The sequence below is a fragment of the Schistocerca cancellata genome, chromosome 9, assembly GCF_023864275.1.
Source record: "Schistocerca cancellata isolate TAMUIC-IGC-003103 chromosome 9, iqSchCanc2.1, whole genome shotgun sequence".
NCBI classification, from domain to species: Eukaryota; Metazoa; Arthropoda; class Insecta; order Orthoptera; family Acrididae; genus Schistocerca; species Schistocerca cancellata.
In genome coordinates this window covers 244997037-245015675 of record NC_064634.1, presented here as the reverse complement: position 1 = coordinate 245015675, position 18639 = coordinate 244997037, and positions in this window count along the sequence as shown.

Sequence of the window (18639 nt, the reverse complement as noted above, 5' to 3'; positions counted from 1 at the left end):
CATTTGGTTTTGTAAATCTAATTATCACTGCTCAGGAGTTCCGAGAGAGAGAGAGAGAGAGAGAGTCGCCTTTTTGATTGACATAGTCGTAAGATGACTTGTATTTTCTACATGTAGGAGAGCTTCTCTAGTTAATTATTTTCCTTTTTGATCCCTCTTTTAGCGAAAAAGTTCTTAGCATCCAAAAATTGGGAAAATTGCACCAACTATAGCTGTATGTATTTATTTCTATATTCCGACATAACTGTCGTAAGGAGTGAGACCAAAACATAACTTAAATGTTTATTTGACACTACAATAGTGATGCCATTGTCCAAATGTAAAACATCAGTTGGAGAGTATACGATGGGAATTATGACCATACGTCTTATAAAAATTACGAGAAATAATGAGACCAGGCAGCCGAGGCAATGGTGGCACAACCAGGTCGCTACAAGTTGTGCCCATGCTTGCACAAACATTCATTCCATGTCCTAGTGGAAATGAAATGAGCGTTTGGCGTCATTGGCCGGGAGGCCCCTTGCGGGGCAGGTCCGGCCGCCTTGGTGCAGGTCTTACTACATTCGACTCCACACTGGACGACCTGCGCGCCGGATGGGGATGAAATGATGATGAAGGCAGCGCAACACCCAATCCCTGAGCGGAGAAAACCCCAGCCGGGAATCGAACCCAGGCCCGTAGGACGGCAATCCGTCACGCTGACCACTCAGCTATCGGGGCGGAACATGTCCTACTTTGGAATAGATAAAAACTACACCAGGGTAAATATTGCCAAGAGTTCTTGCAGCGTGTCCTGCTGTGACACAACGATCGTATGGCTGATATAAATTTACAAGTCGTAAGTGTATCAAGCACAGCAAGCTTCCATATGGAATGCAGCGCATAATTTTACTGTATTCCCAAAAAAGAACCTCAAAACAGACTGTACTTTCATGTAGGACTGACACACTATTGAGTTAGGACATGGAATGAACGTTTGGGCAAGCATGGACATAACTAGTAGTGCCTTGGTTGTGCCACCATTGCCTCGGTTGTCTGGCCTCATTATTTCTCATAATTTTTGTAATAAAATTTCCATTGTATATTCTCCAACTGATGTTTTACATTTGAAAATGACGACTTAGGTCGTTGAAACCGGTAATGTAACCCCATTTTTTTTAAAGAAAAAATTGTATGTACCGTGACTATGGCTTCACTATTATAGTGTCAGATAAACATTTACCATATATATTTATTTGTTGCGTTTGTGTGAAGAAGCATCCACAGCATACAATGCAAGGTACTAAAAAAATATTCCAAATTGTGAGAGGTGGTAGTACGAACGTGAATCAGAAAAAGTCTAGTAAACGTGGACTCTAAAATGCATTCCTTACGAGCTATAAGCACTTATTCATCTTCGCTACTGGGATAAATCTCTTCGACTGCACGCTCTCAAAATATGGAATACTTCTTTTTAAGGCCATATATAATAACTTGCGCAAAATGTGAATGTACGTGACTGTATTGAGACAACCTGTCGACAACATCTTCATTGATAACAATACAGAGTAACGTTCCTAGGATTGGATTCATGTTACGTAAAATATATATATTTTTTATTTTCACCCAGTTTAGTATTTTCTGATACTGCTGTAGCATAATCAACTTCTGCTGCTTATTGTATTGTGGGTTGAGTACGTTAGAGATTTGTAACTTACATATGTAAAGTTAAAAAATTATACGTTCCCGTCAATATTTCCGTTGGCTGTTCAATGTTGTGTGAGAAGAGGTAGTGTAGCCCCTTCTCTGCACCAGGATTGAAGTTTGCCTTCGCTGGTATGTAAAGCCAACTTCCTTGCCGCAGTGGTAGCACGGGTTCACGTCAGTTGACCGATGTTAAGCGGCGTCGGTCTTGGGTAGCGTTTGGATGGATGACCACCGGGTCTGCCAAGAGCTGTTCGCAAGCGGGATGCATTCAGCCAAATTGAGGAGCTATTTGATGGAGAAGTAGCGGCGTCGGTCACGAAAACCTAAAACATCCGGGAGAGCGGTGTGCTGACCACATGCCTGTCCATATCCACACACAGTGACGGATATCGGCTGAGGATGTCACAGCGGTCGGTCGGTATCGTTGGGCCTTCGAGGCTTGTTGGGCTGAGTTTGGGTGTAGTATGTAAAAACTTTATTTATCTGTTACCTTTGCTTGCGACTCACCCAACGTCCTACAAATATTAATATGCAGGTACGGAGAAATGATGGGAAGCACTGGTAGAAGTTGAGTCGTAAGCTTTTTCCTGAAAGATTAAATATCTTTACAATTGATTCGATCGGGATTCTTATTTAAACCCAAAGAGCGCCAAGCATACTTCAGTGTAAGAGTAGAGGGATTAACATTTACTTGGCAGTGAAGAAAAAAGTGCATGTTCACCGTCACATTATATGAGTTATTCGTGGTGGTAAACGACGTTTAACAGCTGTCGTTGGATGATTGTCGGTCATGAGCAGGTATGATAAAGAAGTAACATAAAAGTTAGTGGCGCCCTCTGTGTTGCGGGGCCTTGTCGGCGTCTGTACTACTACTCTGGAAGGTCGGCACGTTGCTTTGCGCCGGTAGATCACGTACGGAGAGCAGCGGGCGTCGAAAAAGCAGAGGAACGAAAAAGACGCAGAATCTTAATTAAATGTAAACAGTCGGTTTCATTAGCGCCATAATAAGCGGCGATACATCAAACCGCGGTGCCGCCGCCGGGCAGCGCTTCCTAATGAGAAAGTTAATCAAGGGGATTCGAAGCAGGTCGCCTCGAGCCTGGAGCCGCCGCTCTGTTTGATATCGGCCCGTAATTAGAGGTTGCGGGCTCGCACCGCTGATGAAGACAGAATGCGCTGGCCGGTGCCGGGGGCTGCGGCGGCTCTGCGAACGGCGCCGGCAGCCCTCGGCGACAGCCGGCAGCTGCTAGACGTCTCACGACGGGGGTGAGAGGAGGCGCCGTTTCACAACCGGCGGCTGAGTTAGCGAACTGAACAGCAAAAATTCTCAGTACAAATTCCATTTAGTTAATCTGTCTTGACCCAGTGAAATTCCAAACTTTTGTTCCACTTCGAAAATATAATTACGTACTTCGACTGGGCATAGTACTACGTTAAAATGTTTCGTTAATACAATTTCATCTTCAGCTGCCTTTCTGGGGTTCCGTTCCTCAGTCGGTAAAAACGGAACACATACAGGATCACTTTGCTGTCCGTCTGTTTGTGTGTCTGTTCGACTGCTAAGACCGAATTTTCTCAGGAATGAGTGTAGGGTATGAAGCTGATATTTGTGTCAGATATTGGGATCTCCAGTCACTTCGCGCTGTAAAAAGTGCAATCAAAAGATATGGCCTTCTCTTAAGACCCCATTTTCTCAGTAATGAGTGGAGGTATAAAATTGAAATTCATGCCAAATACAAAGGTCACAGGTCCCTGCGCGGTGTAAATAATTTAAGCTCGTAAGTCAGTGCAATCAATAAATACGTGCACTTATGTCAAATATTTACTGCAAACTCAGCAATCACGACCTATGGACGGCCCATCTACAGTGGGCGAAAAAAAAAAAGACAGGTACCTTACTTACAAATCAGTAAAAATGTCTAGTAAACATGGGCTCTAAAATGCTTACCTTGACAGGTATGAGCACTTGTTCATCTTCAATACTATGAAACAGATCTCTTTTACAGCAAGGTCTTTGCTTTTTATCTTTTGGAAGCAGGAAATATTGACCAAAACAAAAAAGTCTAGCAAACATGGGGTGTCTAAAATGTATACTTTAAGAGCTATAAGCACAAGGTCATTTTCTCTAGTGGGAAAACATCTCTTCTTCTGAACAAGTGCTCATAACTCTTAAGGTACACATTTTACAGCCCTCGTTCACTACACATTTTTTTCTTGTTTTGGTCCATAATAATAGTCGAGACCTGGGATGAAGCCAAAGAACAGACCCTCGAACTAGAAAAAGAAGCCAAAAAAATAGGTCCCAAAATCTCTTTTGAAAAGACCAAGATACTGACAAACAAAAAAAAAACCACCGAAACATACTGAAGTGGGAGAACAAAATATGGATATCGTCAAAGAATTCAAATATCTTGGAAAATGAATCAGCTGGAATGCCTTCGAGAAGAAAAAGCAATGGACTCTAGAAGCAGTAAAGTTGAACTGGCCTACCAACTCACCAAAAACATGTATAACAAAAAGTCCCTCTCATGGAAAGCAAAAATAAGACATAAAGTACAGTTATCAGACTGTAAGCCCTGTATGCAGCAGAAACATTGCCCAATGCCAACCACGGCCTCTTTAAAGGCTGGAGTTCAAAGAAAGGAAGATAGTCACAAAAATCCTTCGTTTCAGATGCCACAACAACAAAATAATTCACTTAAAAAATGAAATCCTTTACGATACTACCGAAAAACTCTCAGACAGAATGGGGAAAAGAAGAACTGATTTTTGTGGACACATCCTGAGAATGAACCCAAACAGATTTTTTAAAAAAATTGACTGCCTCCGCAACAAAAAGCCCACCAAACTGGTTTAAGGAAACGAATAAGGACTGCCGAGAACTCCAAGTCACAGAAAATATGCTCATAGATAAAACTGAAGAAAAAAAAAAACAAAGACAAGAACGAGATTCCAAGTCAAAATGAAAGAGCCAATCGAAAAATCTAAATCTTGTCAGAAGAAAGGAAATCAAAACTAGAAAGAATAAAACAGTATTGGGCTAACATGAAGGAACAGAACATTAAAAATTGATTGATACTACATAACCCATAGTAGGGTGAAACGAAAGAAAAAGAAGAAATGCAAAAGCAGCCACTTCATTCGCTTTTTCACGTATGGTTGTGCATGAGAAACACAAGACAGTCACACATGCATTAAATTGCTGTGGTTTACGTTTGTACCGTCTTCATTCGGATCCAGCTCCTCATTACCAAAACATCCCTGTATGTGGGGATATTTTTAACAAGCGTTTCTCCTCCTCCAGGCTAATTAGTGGAGTTTTCAAACCACACTGACATTAATAGGCACGTTATAAAAGTAAATTAGGGCCAGATTTTACCGCGTGTGCATGAATGTCTGATATATGTACTACTGGGAAAAATCCGTATCTCGTCCATTAATCAACATTTTCTGACATATTAGCTCCAGTTATCGGAGAAACGTGTGCGGGCCGTTGCGCTGCGAGTTTCTGTAATGAGGTTAATTTTTATTGCGTTTTAATTAACCATCACCTTAATGGAATTAAGTATATTTATTTTATGTCCGATACTGCTAATTCGTAATTAGCGGCTGGGTGGCGATCGGACGTCGCGTCCGCGGCCGCATTCGTTTCGTGTTAAGGCCTGTGTGTGTGTGCGCGCGCGCGCGCCGTGCGGACGTCGTAATTACCGCAGTGCGCCACGCCACGCCACGCCGCTGCACGCGTGCCGGCCGCGTCGCAGCCAGCGCCCGAACAGGTTCGACTAATTCCTCCGAATCGCGTCATTTATTTTGCTCCCGCCGAGCTATATATCTCCTCAGGCAACGTCGGCCGTTAGAAAAATTGAGCGTGCATTATTTTGACATCAGCGTTTCAGAGGAGATTGTAGCCGTTCATCACAACACTTAACATTCGAAAGTTTCGGTCTGAATTACGCTGCCACCGCATGTTTCCACAACGCTTTTGTGACCTAATGGCAGGTGAATAGACACCCGTACGTGAGAAAATTGCTGATCGCCGTTTGATTGGCCCGTTTATCATATGTGCTGTATCTGTAAGTTTGTTCTCTGGGGACATGTGCGGCTTAAAAAGCTACAGTTGTATTTTTTAAAAAAAAAAAAAAAAAAAAAAAAAACTTACACCACCTATGATTAATCTTCCGATCAACGCTGCTCCCAACAGTAGGCAATACTGCAGGTACTGCTGTGCATCCTTACTTACGTGTGAGCTATGAATTCATTTCAGGGCACTTGATTGGGTGATGTTCAGGCATTTCCTCTGATTTCCTAATTTTAACACAAGCGTACATCGTCGGGAATGTAGAAGAAGTATTACACTTTCCATTGCCCTTGTTCGGTAGCCAGGGCGCAGACCATTAACTTCTCGGCATGTGGAGCTCACTCAGCGAGCCAGACAATAATTAGGTTTTTCTGGGTAATGTACTTAATTTATCTCATACCTGCAACTTCCATGTGACTGCTGTGATGTAATTTACTTTGGAAATTTGTGGCAAGTTCCTATGGGACCAAACTACTGAGTTCATCAGTCTCTAGGCTCACACACTACTTAATCTAACTTAAACTTACGCGAAGGACAACACACACACACATACACACACACACACGTCCGAGGGAGAACTCGAACCTCCAACGGGGGGAGCCGCGCGAACTGTGACAAGGCGCCTCGGATCGCGCGGCTAATATATTTTCACTAAGCGGTAAGACATTACAATGAAGAAGCTAAATTTGCAGCAATGCATACGATGTCAGAAGCTGTAGTTGTACATCCTCTTGTATCAACACCGAAGTAAAATATGTATTTACAATGCAGTCTTCGTTAATATTAGTACGTCAACTGCGTGGCGTCCATAGGCTCTGTAATCGATCAAGGCAGTGATGCCAATGATTTAGTTTACTGTTGGAATTAAGCAATTCAGACAAATCAGCTAGTAATAAGCCCACTGAACTTCAGTTCTGTTAGGTGGTACCTTTAATTCCCAGAAATTACTCTCCTCATGCTCGAATTAGCTCACCATCTACACAGCAGTTTGAAATAATAAACAGACATCAGCTGATTCTGTCATTCTCCCGTTACATTTAATTAGGTTCTACGTGCTGACATAAGGAGCAGTTAACGGAATAAGTAATAGCTCTGAAGTTGGCGTTGGTACAATATGTGACACACTTTTACTCTCAACATAGGATTGGATTATACAGCCAACCGGTTGCACGTAACTGGTAGGTACATCGACCTGGGTTTAGACACCTACTAGGAGTGTCTTCATCAGAATGAAATTTTGATAAATCCCGTAAAATAATACGTAGAAAACTAGAAATGACGAAAACGCATTAACCAAGACGACAGTTTTCTTGACGTACAAAGGTTACCTACGTAAAATTACATTGCTAAAAAGCAATGGCCAGAATTTAGAGCGGCTGTTCTCGAGTCAAATATTTTAGACGAATGGGATTCAAATCCCTCTCCAGCCATCACTATTCACACATTTCCCTAAAGCTCCAGCGATGACTACCCGAATAGTCCCTTAAATAAGCGACACCGATTTCCTTTTCGCCCTTGTACACTCTTGTTTTTACATCGATGAAACATTTTTTTATTTGTTTCGTATTGTTTCGCAGTATTCATACAAATGAGATTTATGCGACAGCATAGATGTTTTTTGTTGACGAATGCAATTAGCTGTGAAATGGCGTGATTATAATCGAAGCGTTAATACTTAGCAGTTGATTACACTATTAAAGCAGATTTCGCTTCACTCTGGAAAGAACTGTCTAGTACGAGTTCCATTACGCTTGTTAACGAAGTCTCTTGCTTCCATACTCACAAATCTTCTGTGAAGGATAAAGCCCTCGCCATAAAATTATTATTCTCTTAATGTTTTTAAAATTCAAATAACCAGTAAAAAAGTGTAATTCGGCGCCACTCCCGAAGCGCACAAATGTAACTTGATTCAGGGTCATTGCTAGGTGTTTTGCTGCCCTGTGCGAGAATTGAAAAATAAAGTCCTCTCTTTTTTTACTACTATCGATTTAGATTCTTCCGATATACCCCCCCCCCCCCTCCTTTCGCGCGCTCCACACCACCAATATCAGTCGACACAAAAATGCAAATTTCCTAATCAGTAAACTAAGGTGACCACACGTCCGCCGGCTGGAGTGACCGAGCGGTTCTAGGCGCTCAGTCTGGAACCACGCGACCGCTACGGTCGCAGGTTCGAATCCTGCCTCGGGCATGGATGTGTGTGATGTCCTTAGGTTAGTTAGGTTTAAGTAGGTCTAAGTTCTAGGGGACTGATCACCTCAGAAGTTAAGTCCCATAGTGCTCATGGCCATTTTTGAACCACACGTCCGCATTTTTTGGGGACAGTTCTCAGTTTTCATCCTTTGCCATAAATTTCTTTAAAACTGATTGAGGACAACAAATATCCTTAATTTCTTATTTTCTGCCCTCAATTTTTGAAACTTCTATTATATCCTTTATTTAATTGAAAAAAGTTGGATGAATAAATGTGTGAAATTGTTTTCTGGTGTGAATTGTAGAAACATCAGACTACGTCATCTGGATACTCGTGGTGTTACTTCGTTTCTGTTTCAATTGAAATATTTTTAGAATGAGGAATAAATCTTATCTTTTCAGCATCCACTTTACTTTAAAGTTAGGTAGAGGCAATGTATTCACTATCGTCAAAGTAAGTAAAGACTTATTAAGTAACTGTTCCGTATGTTTTTGAAAACAGTTACCTATTATAATTTTTCATTTTTTCTGCGCGTTTGCTAAAGTCTTTCGCTGTTTGATTTGAAATTAATTTTTTCCGCCCTTTGTCGCCCCTAAAATTTTGCCGCCGTAGGTGGCCGCGTTGTCTTGCCTAATGGTAGAAACGGCCCTGACATCTTCAAACTATGTTTACTTTTGATACGTGTTACCCAAGAGTTTCGATTGTTATGTTTACGCGTCATTCATATGTCTGGGGCCAACCAGATGCTGTTTTTCTATAGAAAATCACAATGCTTTCTGAGCTTCACATAATTAAGAACAAGTTACACATCGGTATGTTGAATTTTAGGAAAATGTTTTAAGCGTGTGCTAATATGCTCGAGTGATCGACAGTGATGATGTTTTAAACGTATTGTGACTTACTGATTACTGACGCGTGGTATGAAATTGTTATCTGTTACTGTTTGGCACAACAAAAAAAGTAAGAAAATATGTTTTTTTTTCTTCTTCCTCTTCTTCATGGAAAGACCATGTAGGAAAAACGAAGCACATAGCTCTCCGTGTAAAATGGCGGCGTTACAGTTCCTTTAGAGACTTGCTGAAGGACGCCTCGTTAAATAATACGCGCGGAACACGTTAATCACAGAGAGCGGCGTGCTGTGGGACCGCCCCGGCGTCTCATTATCGTCGACCGTAACGGACAACGCTAATATACGCATGTAGCCTAAGAGACCAGACACCCAACTGCAGTTCTTAAGGACTTGTTTCTCGTCTGTGCAGCACTCCTCCTATGTTTTTGTTGTTTGCCATGTGACATATAACTACCTCGATTTACTTTTTCTTCGAGATCTGCAAAAATAGGCAGCAAAAATTGAGCTGATTATTGTAGGCGACATTAACACTTGCGCTGAGCTGCAATAAGCTGACTTCACGTGAAGGGTATTACCATTACTTAGTGTAATGGTTCCCATTTCGCATAATGCCGTTCTCAAGAAATCAAAATAAGTGATTAAATACATAATACCGGTGCGACAATCTTACTAAAAATGAAGGGGGCAACATTTACTAGATTAACATCGCCTTTGACAATGGCTGGTTTGAACAGCAAGTTGCGTGTATATGTTCTCCCACGTTTTTCAATTTGCATAATAGATCTTGATATAGTGACACTGCGATTTGACCCCTTATGGACATTTTGAATGGAATGCGTTGCGCCGGCCGTTGTGGTCGAGCGGTTCTAGGCGCTTCAGTCCGGAACCACGCTGCTGCTACGGTCGCAGGTCCGAATCCTGCCTCGGGCATGGATGTGTGTGATGTTCTTAGGTTAGTTAGGTTTAAGTAGTTCTAAGTCTAGGGGACTTATGACCTCAGATGTTAAGACCCATAGTACTTAGAGCCATTTGAACCATTTTTTGAATGCGATGCGCCTTTTTGCATTTTAGCACCGATGCGTCTTTCAAAAATGGTTCAAACGGCTCTGAGCACTGTGGGACTTAACATCTGAGGTCATCAGTCCCCTAGAACTTAGAACTACTTAAACCTAACTAACCTAACGACATCACACACATCCATGCCCGAGGCAGGATTCGAACCTGCGAGCGTAGAGGTCTCGCGGTTCCACACTGAAGCGCCTAGAACCGCTCGGCCACACCGGCTGGCCGATGCGTCTTAACATGCTTACAACGCGACCTTTGGGCGTATTTCGAAAAGAAAGGACCTAGCCTCTCACCTAGTAAAATTTTTTGTTTAGTTCGGTTTTACTCCTCGCAGCCACAGATGGCAGAATGAAACAGTATATAATACTGATGTACTTCGTAATGTTTCACACTGTGTTTGATACTAACGTTCTTGGTTCATAGAAATTTAACAAACATACTGAATATTCTGATTTTTCTGCTGTTGCCTTGTAAACACACGGGTTTGACGACATGTAACATCATTCAGGGCTAGTGCTATCCAACGTAGCTGAATGTTGTTGTAAACATGTTGGCGTTCAGAGATGGCAACACACTAAGTTTAGCTCTTTTGTCTTTTTGTAAAACCAGAAAATAGCTTTCGAACTCACTATCATACGTGTAGCATGATAGCTTGGCGTTAGGTTACTATCTCTTTTATTAACCTTATCGAGACTGGTGTCCTCTGAAGATATTAGAAAATGTTTGAGTATTGGTAATGTTTGGACTTGCAGGAGCACGCACAGCGCGTTAAACTGAGAAACGTTCGTGCGTATACCCCGATAGGCGCGTTCCCTTGTTTGTTTCGCACAGACACACACACACACACACACACACACACACACACACACACACACACACACACACACACATTCTTTTTGCGATGGGATGCAGTCTTCCTTAAGAAGATCTCAGTTGTGTAGCACAGTGGGCTGACATGGTTATTATGAGGACTCTGTGGAGTGACGTTAAAGTAAATTTCCTTATTTAACTTTTGCTGTTGTGTGAATCAGTTGCATCGCAACTGCGGACTCATTAGGCTGAGCTGCAGAGTATCGAGTTTTACCTTTATCTTGACTGTGCCTTTTCATTATTTTCTTCTCCTTTTTTTAAAAAAAAAGAAAGAAGAAAAATGAAAAGATAAAAATACAGTGCGGATGGATTTTGGTGAAGCTGGTAACGACATTTTCGTTCTTCTTGTTTCAGGATGAGAGCGAGTCCCAGGCGAAGAGGTGGCTGCCTAGTGCGCCCCGACCTCCGTCCAGCCCGATGCACCCCACTTCCAGAGAGGTAAGTCCCAGCTGGCGCCCGCTCTTCTACTGGCCTGCTGGACAAGTCCAGACATGTGTGCATAAAGTGTGTCCTGTGGTAGCCATGGATTTCAATTCAGTGAAATTTGTCATACTTGCCTAGCACGCCAATTTTCCCAACATATGAAACCTAATTTCGTTTTGATTATGGTGGAAATAAATTCTGATTCCATACTTGCTTGACACTGTCGACATCGTTGTGACAGCACCTAACACAGTTAAGACCTACATTAACCATCAGAAATGCAACAGCGATGCAATTGCTATAGCTATGAATGGAGAATCATTTGACAGATTCTCTTTGTGAAGAGAAAATTGATTACCCTTTCCAGGAAGACGGCACAGTATCTGAAGGATTGCTGAACTTCATGGGGCATGAAAAGCTTAACAAATATCTCGTGAGTCACGTAAGAGGCGTTATGGTTTCATGAAATGCCTTTAGGAACATGGCTATATTCTGCAGTCTTAAAAGAAGATTGAACACTAAGAAGAACGAGTCGCGGGCCGCGCAGGGTAGCCGCGCTGTCTAGGGCGACTTGCCACGGTTCGCGTGGCCCCTCCCGTCGGAGGCTGGAGTCCTCCCTCGGGCATGGATGTGTTTGTGTGTGTTGTCCTTCGTGTAAGTTAGTTTAAGTTAGATTAAGTAGTGTGTAAGCCTAGGGACCGATGACCTAAGCAGCTTGGTTCGATAGGAACTTAGCACCACCACCAACACGAAGTGTCGCGGCACAAGAACGTCTTGTTTCGTACACAACATTTGTTAATGTCTTCTGCAGCAGGAAAAGGTTTTATGCTGTCAGTCTACAGTTTTCGTTCAGTATCCAAGTTTCCAGATGATATGCAGGGGCTGTGGTTCTGCGATCTTCAAGTGGAGTGATGCCTAAGAATTTACGCGAGAAGTTTGTGATGACGTTTGAAGTACGAAAATACATCAATTGTCAGTAACTGTCTTGTTGCTTTGCTGTAATAACAAACCTGAAAGCAAATAAAAGTTACATTTTTAGGGGAGATTCTTAACCGGAGTTCGAACGAATTCTAAAGGCATCGTGTCGTACTGGATTAAGCCTGTGCTTATAAAAGTATTTCACGCTGAGCGGAAAGGCACCTTTATTAAGGAAGTGAACCTTTATTCGGGAAGATAGTATTTTAATACTGATCATCCATTTCACTTCTGTATGTCTGTAGTACTTCTGAGAGAGCCCAGATTTCTCTTACTTTATCGTGATGATCAATTCTCCCTGTGTAGGTGGGTGCCAACAGAACTGGTTCAACATACTGAGGCATGTCTTTCCTACAGTCTTGGCGGTTCTGATCTCATAATGTCCCGTTCGATGTCGAGAATGGCTGAACGTTAATAAAACCAAGAAACCCTGTACTTTCATCTATGAAGTCTAGATTCAGGTTCTTTCTTTATCTGCGTCGGAAGCTTAAATTTCACTGAGATTACGATGTATGACGTCTAATGTTTTAGAACGGACGAGACATATATTAAGATTTCACGATCGTAGACCAGTTATCCTCCTTTCCGTAAGTGGACCTTAATGGATTTTATAACACAGGCTCTTCAGTCTAGAACCGCACGACCGCTACGGTCGCAGGTTCGAATCCTGCTTCGGGCATGGATGTGTGTGATGTCCTTAGGTTAGATAGATTTAAGTAGTTCTAACTTCTAGGGGACTGATGACCTCAGAAGTTAAGTCCCATAGTGCTCAGAGCCATTTGAACCATTTGAAAAAAGATCCCGCTAATAGAGAAGATACAATGGAAAAGGAATGAAACTTCCTCCCACATTATAGAACTTCTGATTATTAACCAAATTTGTTGGCACCCACCTACAATGGGAGAAATGATCATCACGATAAAATAAGAGAAATCAGGGCTCGCACAGAAAAATTTTGAAGTGCTCGTCTTTCCCGCGCGCCGTTCGAGAGTGGAACGGTAGAGTGTGTAACGGAACATATTAAAGGCTTTACTGTACCGAAGTATGCGATACCCTCCAAATTCAACCAGTTTAACGAGTATTTATGATTATAGCAAAGGTATTGTGTATGTTAACAATGATTGCATAACATGTCTCCATAAACAGTCAACCCATTAAATTATACTGAATAACTGACCCACACAAAAGTTTATATCACTTGATCACTGATACAGCAAATGTCATCATGTAAAAACACTGAGTTCATCTTAAATAATTAATATGAAGTACGAAAAATAGTGGACAACTTAGGTATTTTGGATCTCCTTAAATAAAAATCACCCAGTGAAACCTATTTGTTCACTAGGAGCGTTTTCACTCAGTATTCACGTAAGCAATCCTATTTTAGACGAAAACCAATGTAATTCTTAATAATTCATGTTATTTACTTATTTATACAAATTAGAGAAGTCAATTGACAAACTTCTAAAAAACGGCCTCTTTGTAACAAAGAATTATTCTGTCAAGTCAACAAATCTGTCTGTCATTTTAATAACATGTTAAATTATGTCACTCGATGCAAATTAATAACTTTTCTGCACAAATTATGATAACAGATGTACATGTGACTTGTAAACTATATCTCTTTTTAGTAGTTCTTTGACAATGTTATAAATACAAGCAGCAAGAACGGTCGGGAGGCAGTCGGAATGTCACTTTGGTAAAGTGTGTTTGTGTGTTATTGTTTGAGGTGGATAAACAATGCAAAGAACATGTAAAGAAAGTACTACTTTGTGTTGTGTCATGGTCTTTGGTGGACAGTGGAATTAAGATGGCCACCAGAGTAATAAATATTTGAAGTTTACATATTTGTTGGTTTCGCTCGTTCTTTATCATCAAAAGCATATAGAAAACACGGGACCTCATGTTTTTAACCCTAGACAACCAGATTTAGAGCCAGCATCAACATCGAGACACAGCAGCGATCCAGCAAGCAGCAGTGATTACTACAATGCATTTTAATGGCGCCAACCTAACATCAAGTGCTAACAAGCTCCGTAAATGGGAGTGAAATGGTGCGATTATAACAATTAGCAATATCTACGACAAGGCGACCATTACAAGAGGCAGCTTGAAGGTCGTTCATTGAACCTTCTGCCAGGCACTTTATTGTGGATAGCAGAGTAATCACGCAGATGTAGAATCTCTCTCTCTCTCTCTCTCTCTCTCTCTCTCTCTCTCTCTCTCTCTCCAATATTTCAGAAAGGGGAGTTAAGAAGGTCTTTAAGTATACTTATTTTATTTAGTATCTCCACATTTGGGCCTACTGCCATGCATGGCTATATCGACTTAGGGAACGGAAACATCACAGTTCCACTTGATGACTGTCAGTTACGGTAGAATTTCAAAATGTTCAAATGTGTCTGAATTCCTAAGGGACCAAACTGCTGATGTCATCGGTCTCTAGACTTAGACACTACTTTAACATATGCTAAGAACAACACACACACCCATACCCGTGGGAGGACTCGAACCTCCGGCGGGAGGGGCCACGCAGCCCGTGACATGGCGGCTCAAACCACGCGCCCATAATTTCAGCTAGAGTAGACTTTAAACAATATAATTTAAAAGAAATGGACCTCAAGTTGTCTCCAGACGAAGCTGTTCAGCTGATTGAGAGAGAGAGAAAGAGAGAGAGAGAGAGAGAGAGAGAGAGAGAGAGAGAGAAATTACAAAGTTGTTTTTCTGTATTTTCAGCTTACGTAGATAACCAACCGTCAAAGATTCAATATTGTGACGCAAGAAGTAACTTATACAGAAACGGCCTAACAATTACAAGCAAACGAACGTATTAATTACAAGTTAGTTGTGCATGTATTAGAGTTAAATTGCACACTTAAAAGGAAACAAAACGCGCCAAAATACAAAGTTGTCAGCTTTTGCTCATTTCAGGGCAAGCTCTCGCTTTTTGTAGTGTTTAGTGTCAGTTAAGAAGTAGTGTGGTCGTTTCGTGCATATGTAACACGTCCTATTTGGCCCACAGCGACAAGTGCCAGATGAGCGTAACTTCTCTTGTGTGGCGCCACGACACGCCAGATGATTTTCGCGCGCCTGCCACACGCATTAGCGGCGGCCGGCGTCTAATCTCGTGTGATGCCGCAGTCGGAGCTGCGGCCGCGGCCGCGCTTCGCGGCTCTTTTTTGCCGGATGCTGATGCGGACGCAGAGGCTGCCGCGTGTTGACACCCCGGCGTCCGTAATTTGCCTAATGGCCGTGTTTTTCCGCGCCCCTTACTCGAGTACCCTCCGCGTCGCGTCGCCGGAGCCGTAATTGCCAGATTACCTTCTTACGAGGCGGCAAGAGCCGCCGGAATAACACCGGCCAACGGCGCGTCTGTCTCGAGGCGACGAGACACCACGCAACGTCTGCCGCGTCCCCGGGGCCAGGCTCCGCGCGAAGCTGCGCAGCCGGTCCGTCCACAGTCGTAACATCGCCTGAGGATGGCGGTTGTCGCTGAAACGACTAGTTTTCGGTTACATTGGTTCGTCTCCAGTTTAACCTGACTGTTAAAACCGCTAAAAAGACCCTGTTTGTCTAATAATCTGTTTACTGTTCTTTAGTTCAAAAATGGCTCTGAGCACTGTGGGACTTAACATCTGAGGTCATCAGTCCCCTAGAACTCACAAGTAATTAGACCTAACTATCCTAAGGACATCACAGACATCCATGCCCGAGGCAGGATTCGAACCTGCGACCGTAGCGGTCCCGCGGTTCCAGACTGTAGCGCCTAGAACCGCTCGGCCACACCGGCCAGCTGTTTTTTTAGTGCTATTACCTCTCTTAATAAGCACAGACTTCGAACAAAGATCGGAAACTGCTAACGAAGGTGAAGGCGTACGAGAACATGGTCGATATGGGCTGAGGCTGCAACAGAAGTCGTTTTCTTTGTCTCCAGCAATGATTGCAAAGGTGAAGGAGACGCGCGTATCGACAACAACGGCTAAAGGTCGCAAGTTGATGACTTTCCTGCATCGTCACTTTTGGATGGTATCTGTTTTTCATACTGAAACAACCAAAAAATTCAGGTTGGTAACATTATAGGTGTATCAGCCAAATTAATCTTCTGCACCAAGGAACATTCTGTGTGTTTCCTCCTTATATGATGTCACAAGGTTGCTGTGCCGCCTCCTCTTTTCAGTCTTTTATAGCAAATGGAGCACGGTACTTCATTGTTACCACACTTTGAAAAATACTTCCAAATTAGAAATGGTACCATTCTGCGATACAACTGATGTCCGAGGATGACAGCGAGAAACTACCTGTAGAACAAGTGGGTGCAGCTCTTGCACACTTTTTTGTACACGCGTACTGTAAGAGGTCACTCCACGCAGCAACGGGTGCATTAGTGTCGCCCCTTAAAACGGGTATACTGCCGGTCTCAGGAAACACCTAGTTACGACGTCGAAACATGTTGACGCTGACCACCGTCAGTACTCCAGATTCTACGAGATGACAACGAATCGCCGAGAAAGTCTAAAGAATTATATAGGTACTGAACGTCATTGACTCTACAATGCTCTATTGATCCTTAGCTCATTTGTCTATTGCTGGTTCCTAACTGTTTTGTTATTGAACTAGCACCGTTCGCGTATCGCCGTTTCTATAATAATCCAGTATTTCAGAGCAATAGGAATTTTACGAATAAACAACACCGGTAGTCATTTATTGAAAAAAGTTTTATTTACAAAGCCAAAATTTTAGCAATACCAATTTATATGCCAGTTCTTATCCGGTTATTAATAAAAAATGAAAAAAAAACTGTTGTAACCGAGACCAAAAACACCTGATATTCTAAACTGAAATAACGGTATCGGCTTTAACCGATTGGTTTTTCCCATCCCTACTCCTTGCCTAGTACTGCCGGGACAGCGAGTGTCCGCTGACAGTTAGATCTCGCAGAACACGAGACGTTGGTACGGTTCGTCCACAGTCACAGCACACGCTACCTAAAAGTTGTCACGGGATCGTTGGACTACTGTCTTGTTTCCTACCTGAATAACGGCTGAGGCTTTCCTTTCGTCCGTGCTCGGAGCTTCTGTGGCGTCAGCGAAGCCTTACTGGTGGCCATGGCAAGAATGCACGCACTCTCGGAGCTGGGCGGCGTGTGAGACCAGTATTACGCGATGTAATGCTTCGCAGATTTGCTTGGAGACTTTACTGCAGCACCGAATATCCTCACCCCGTTGCTGCACAAGTTCGTCATTCTAAATATGTGTCGCCAGCCTCGCTTCGACAGAGAGACAGGGTTAAACTTCTCACTGCTCCAAAGTCAATAATTAAAGATCCTGTATTTGTCTATGAGTCATTTCCGGTTTTCTAGGCGAGTTCGCACTCGCTCAGTAAGCAGATACTTCTAATTAGGCTGAGCAACGAAGTACCTAGCTGGATGCGTAAGCAGCTGGAATTACGAAAATAGCCTTTCTGTCTTTACTGAGCAACTAATAAAGCATAAGCATGAACCATCCATCATGGAACAAGATATGAAATAATTGCAACAGAAACCTCCTAACTTTACAGCAAAATTTGCGCATACAGAGAGCCCTTGAAATGAACAAGATAGAACACTGCCTGACAACTGCCAAGGAACAGAGACATTGTTGAATAGGAATTGTTTATCATATGGTTTTCTAAGCACAATAATAAAAATAATAAAAACAGTAACATACGTAATTTAAAAGCAGATATCTACCTTTTTAATACAATCAGTTGCGTCGTCGGTGCACAGGCTTCGCTGTAGCTAACACGTCACGTCCTCTATATTTCTTCATTGGTCGGTTGTTCCGTAGCAATTGTTGATCGCTCCTTTGCAAGTGTCAGTTGTTCCTTAGCAGTTGTCAAGCAATGTAATGAATGACGAAATTAAAGAAGTAAGAACTTATAGGCACTAAAATAACAACAAACCGAGCTGCGTAACCTTGGTAGATTAAATAGTGACCTATTTAGTTTCCCCTACTGTTGACAATATGTAAAAACAACGCATCCGCATAACAAACAAAGGATTATCAAACTGCACAGCGCAAACAAAATACGACCGACAAACACACAGCAACAGTTGAAAACCCTATAAACAGTAAACACGCGCAACTAACACCCTTTTAAACAAAAACGCAATACGAAAGTGACACGTTTGAGTGAAACGTGCACGAAAATCGGACATTCTGGTTTACGGAGGACAGTGGAGCAGAATTCCGGGGCGACATACACGTGATGAAAAGGTTTCAAAAAACCGTAAGTAGAACCAAACATTAACTTAACCGTACGAAACTTGCGCACCAAAAAGTCGTTCCTTACCTAACAAGAGAATAAAAAACTAATTTAGTAACATATCTGGAAACATTGTATGATACATTTATTACGCATACACAACAAATACATATTACAGGTCACTATGGATGGTTGTTTGATAAGAGGAAAAGAAACGCATAATCATGAAGATGGTCGCGGTGGTCTAGCGGTTCT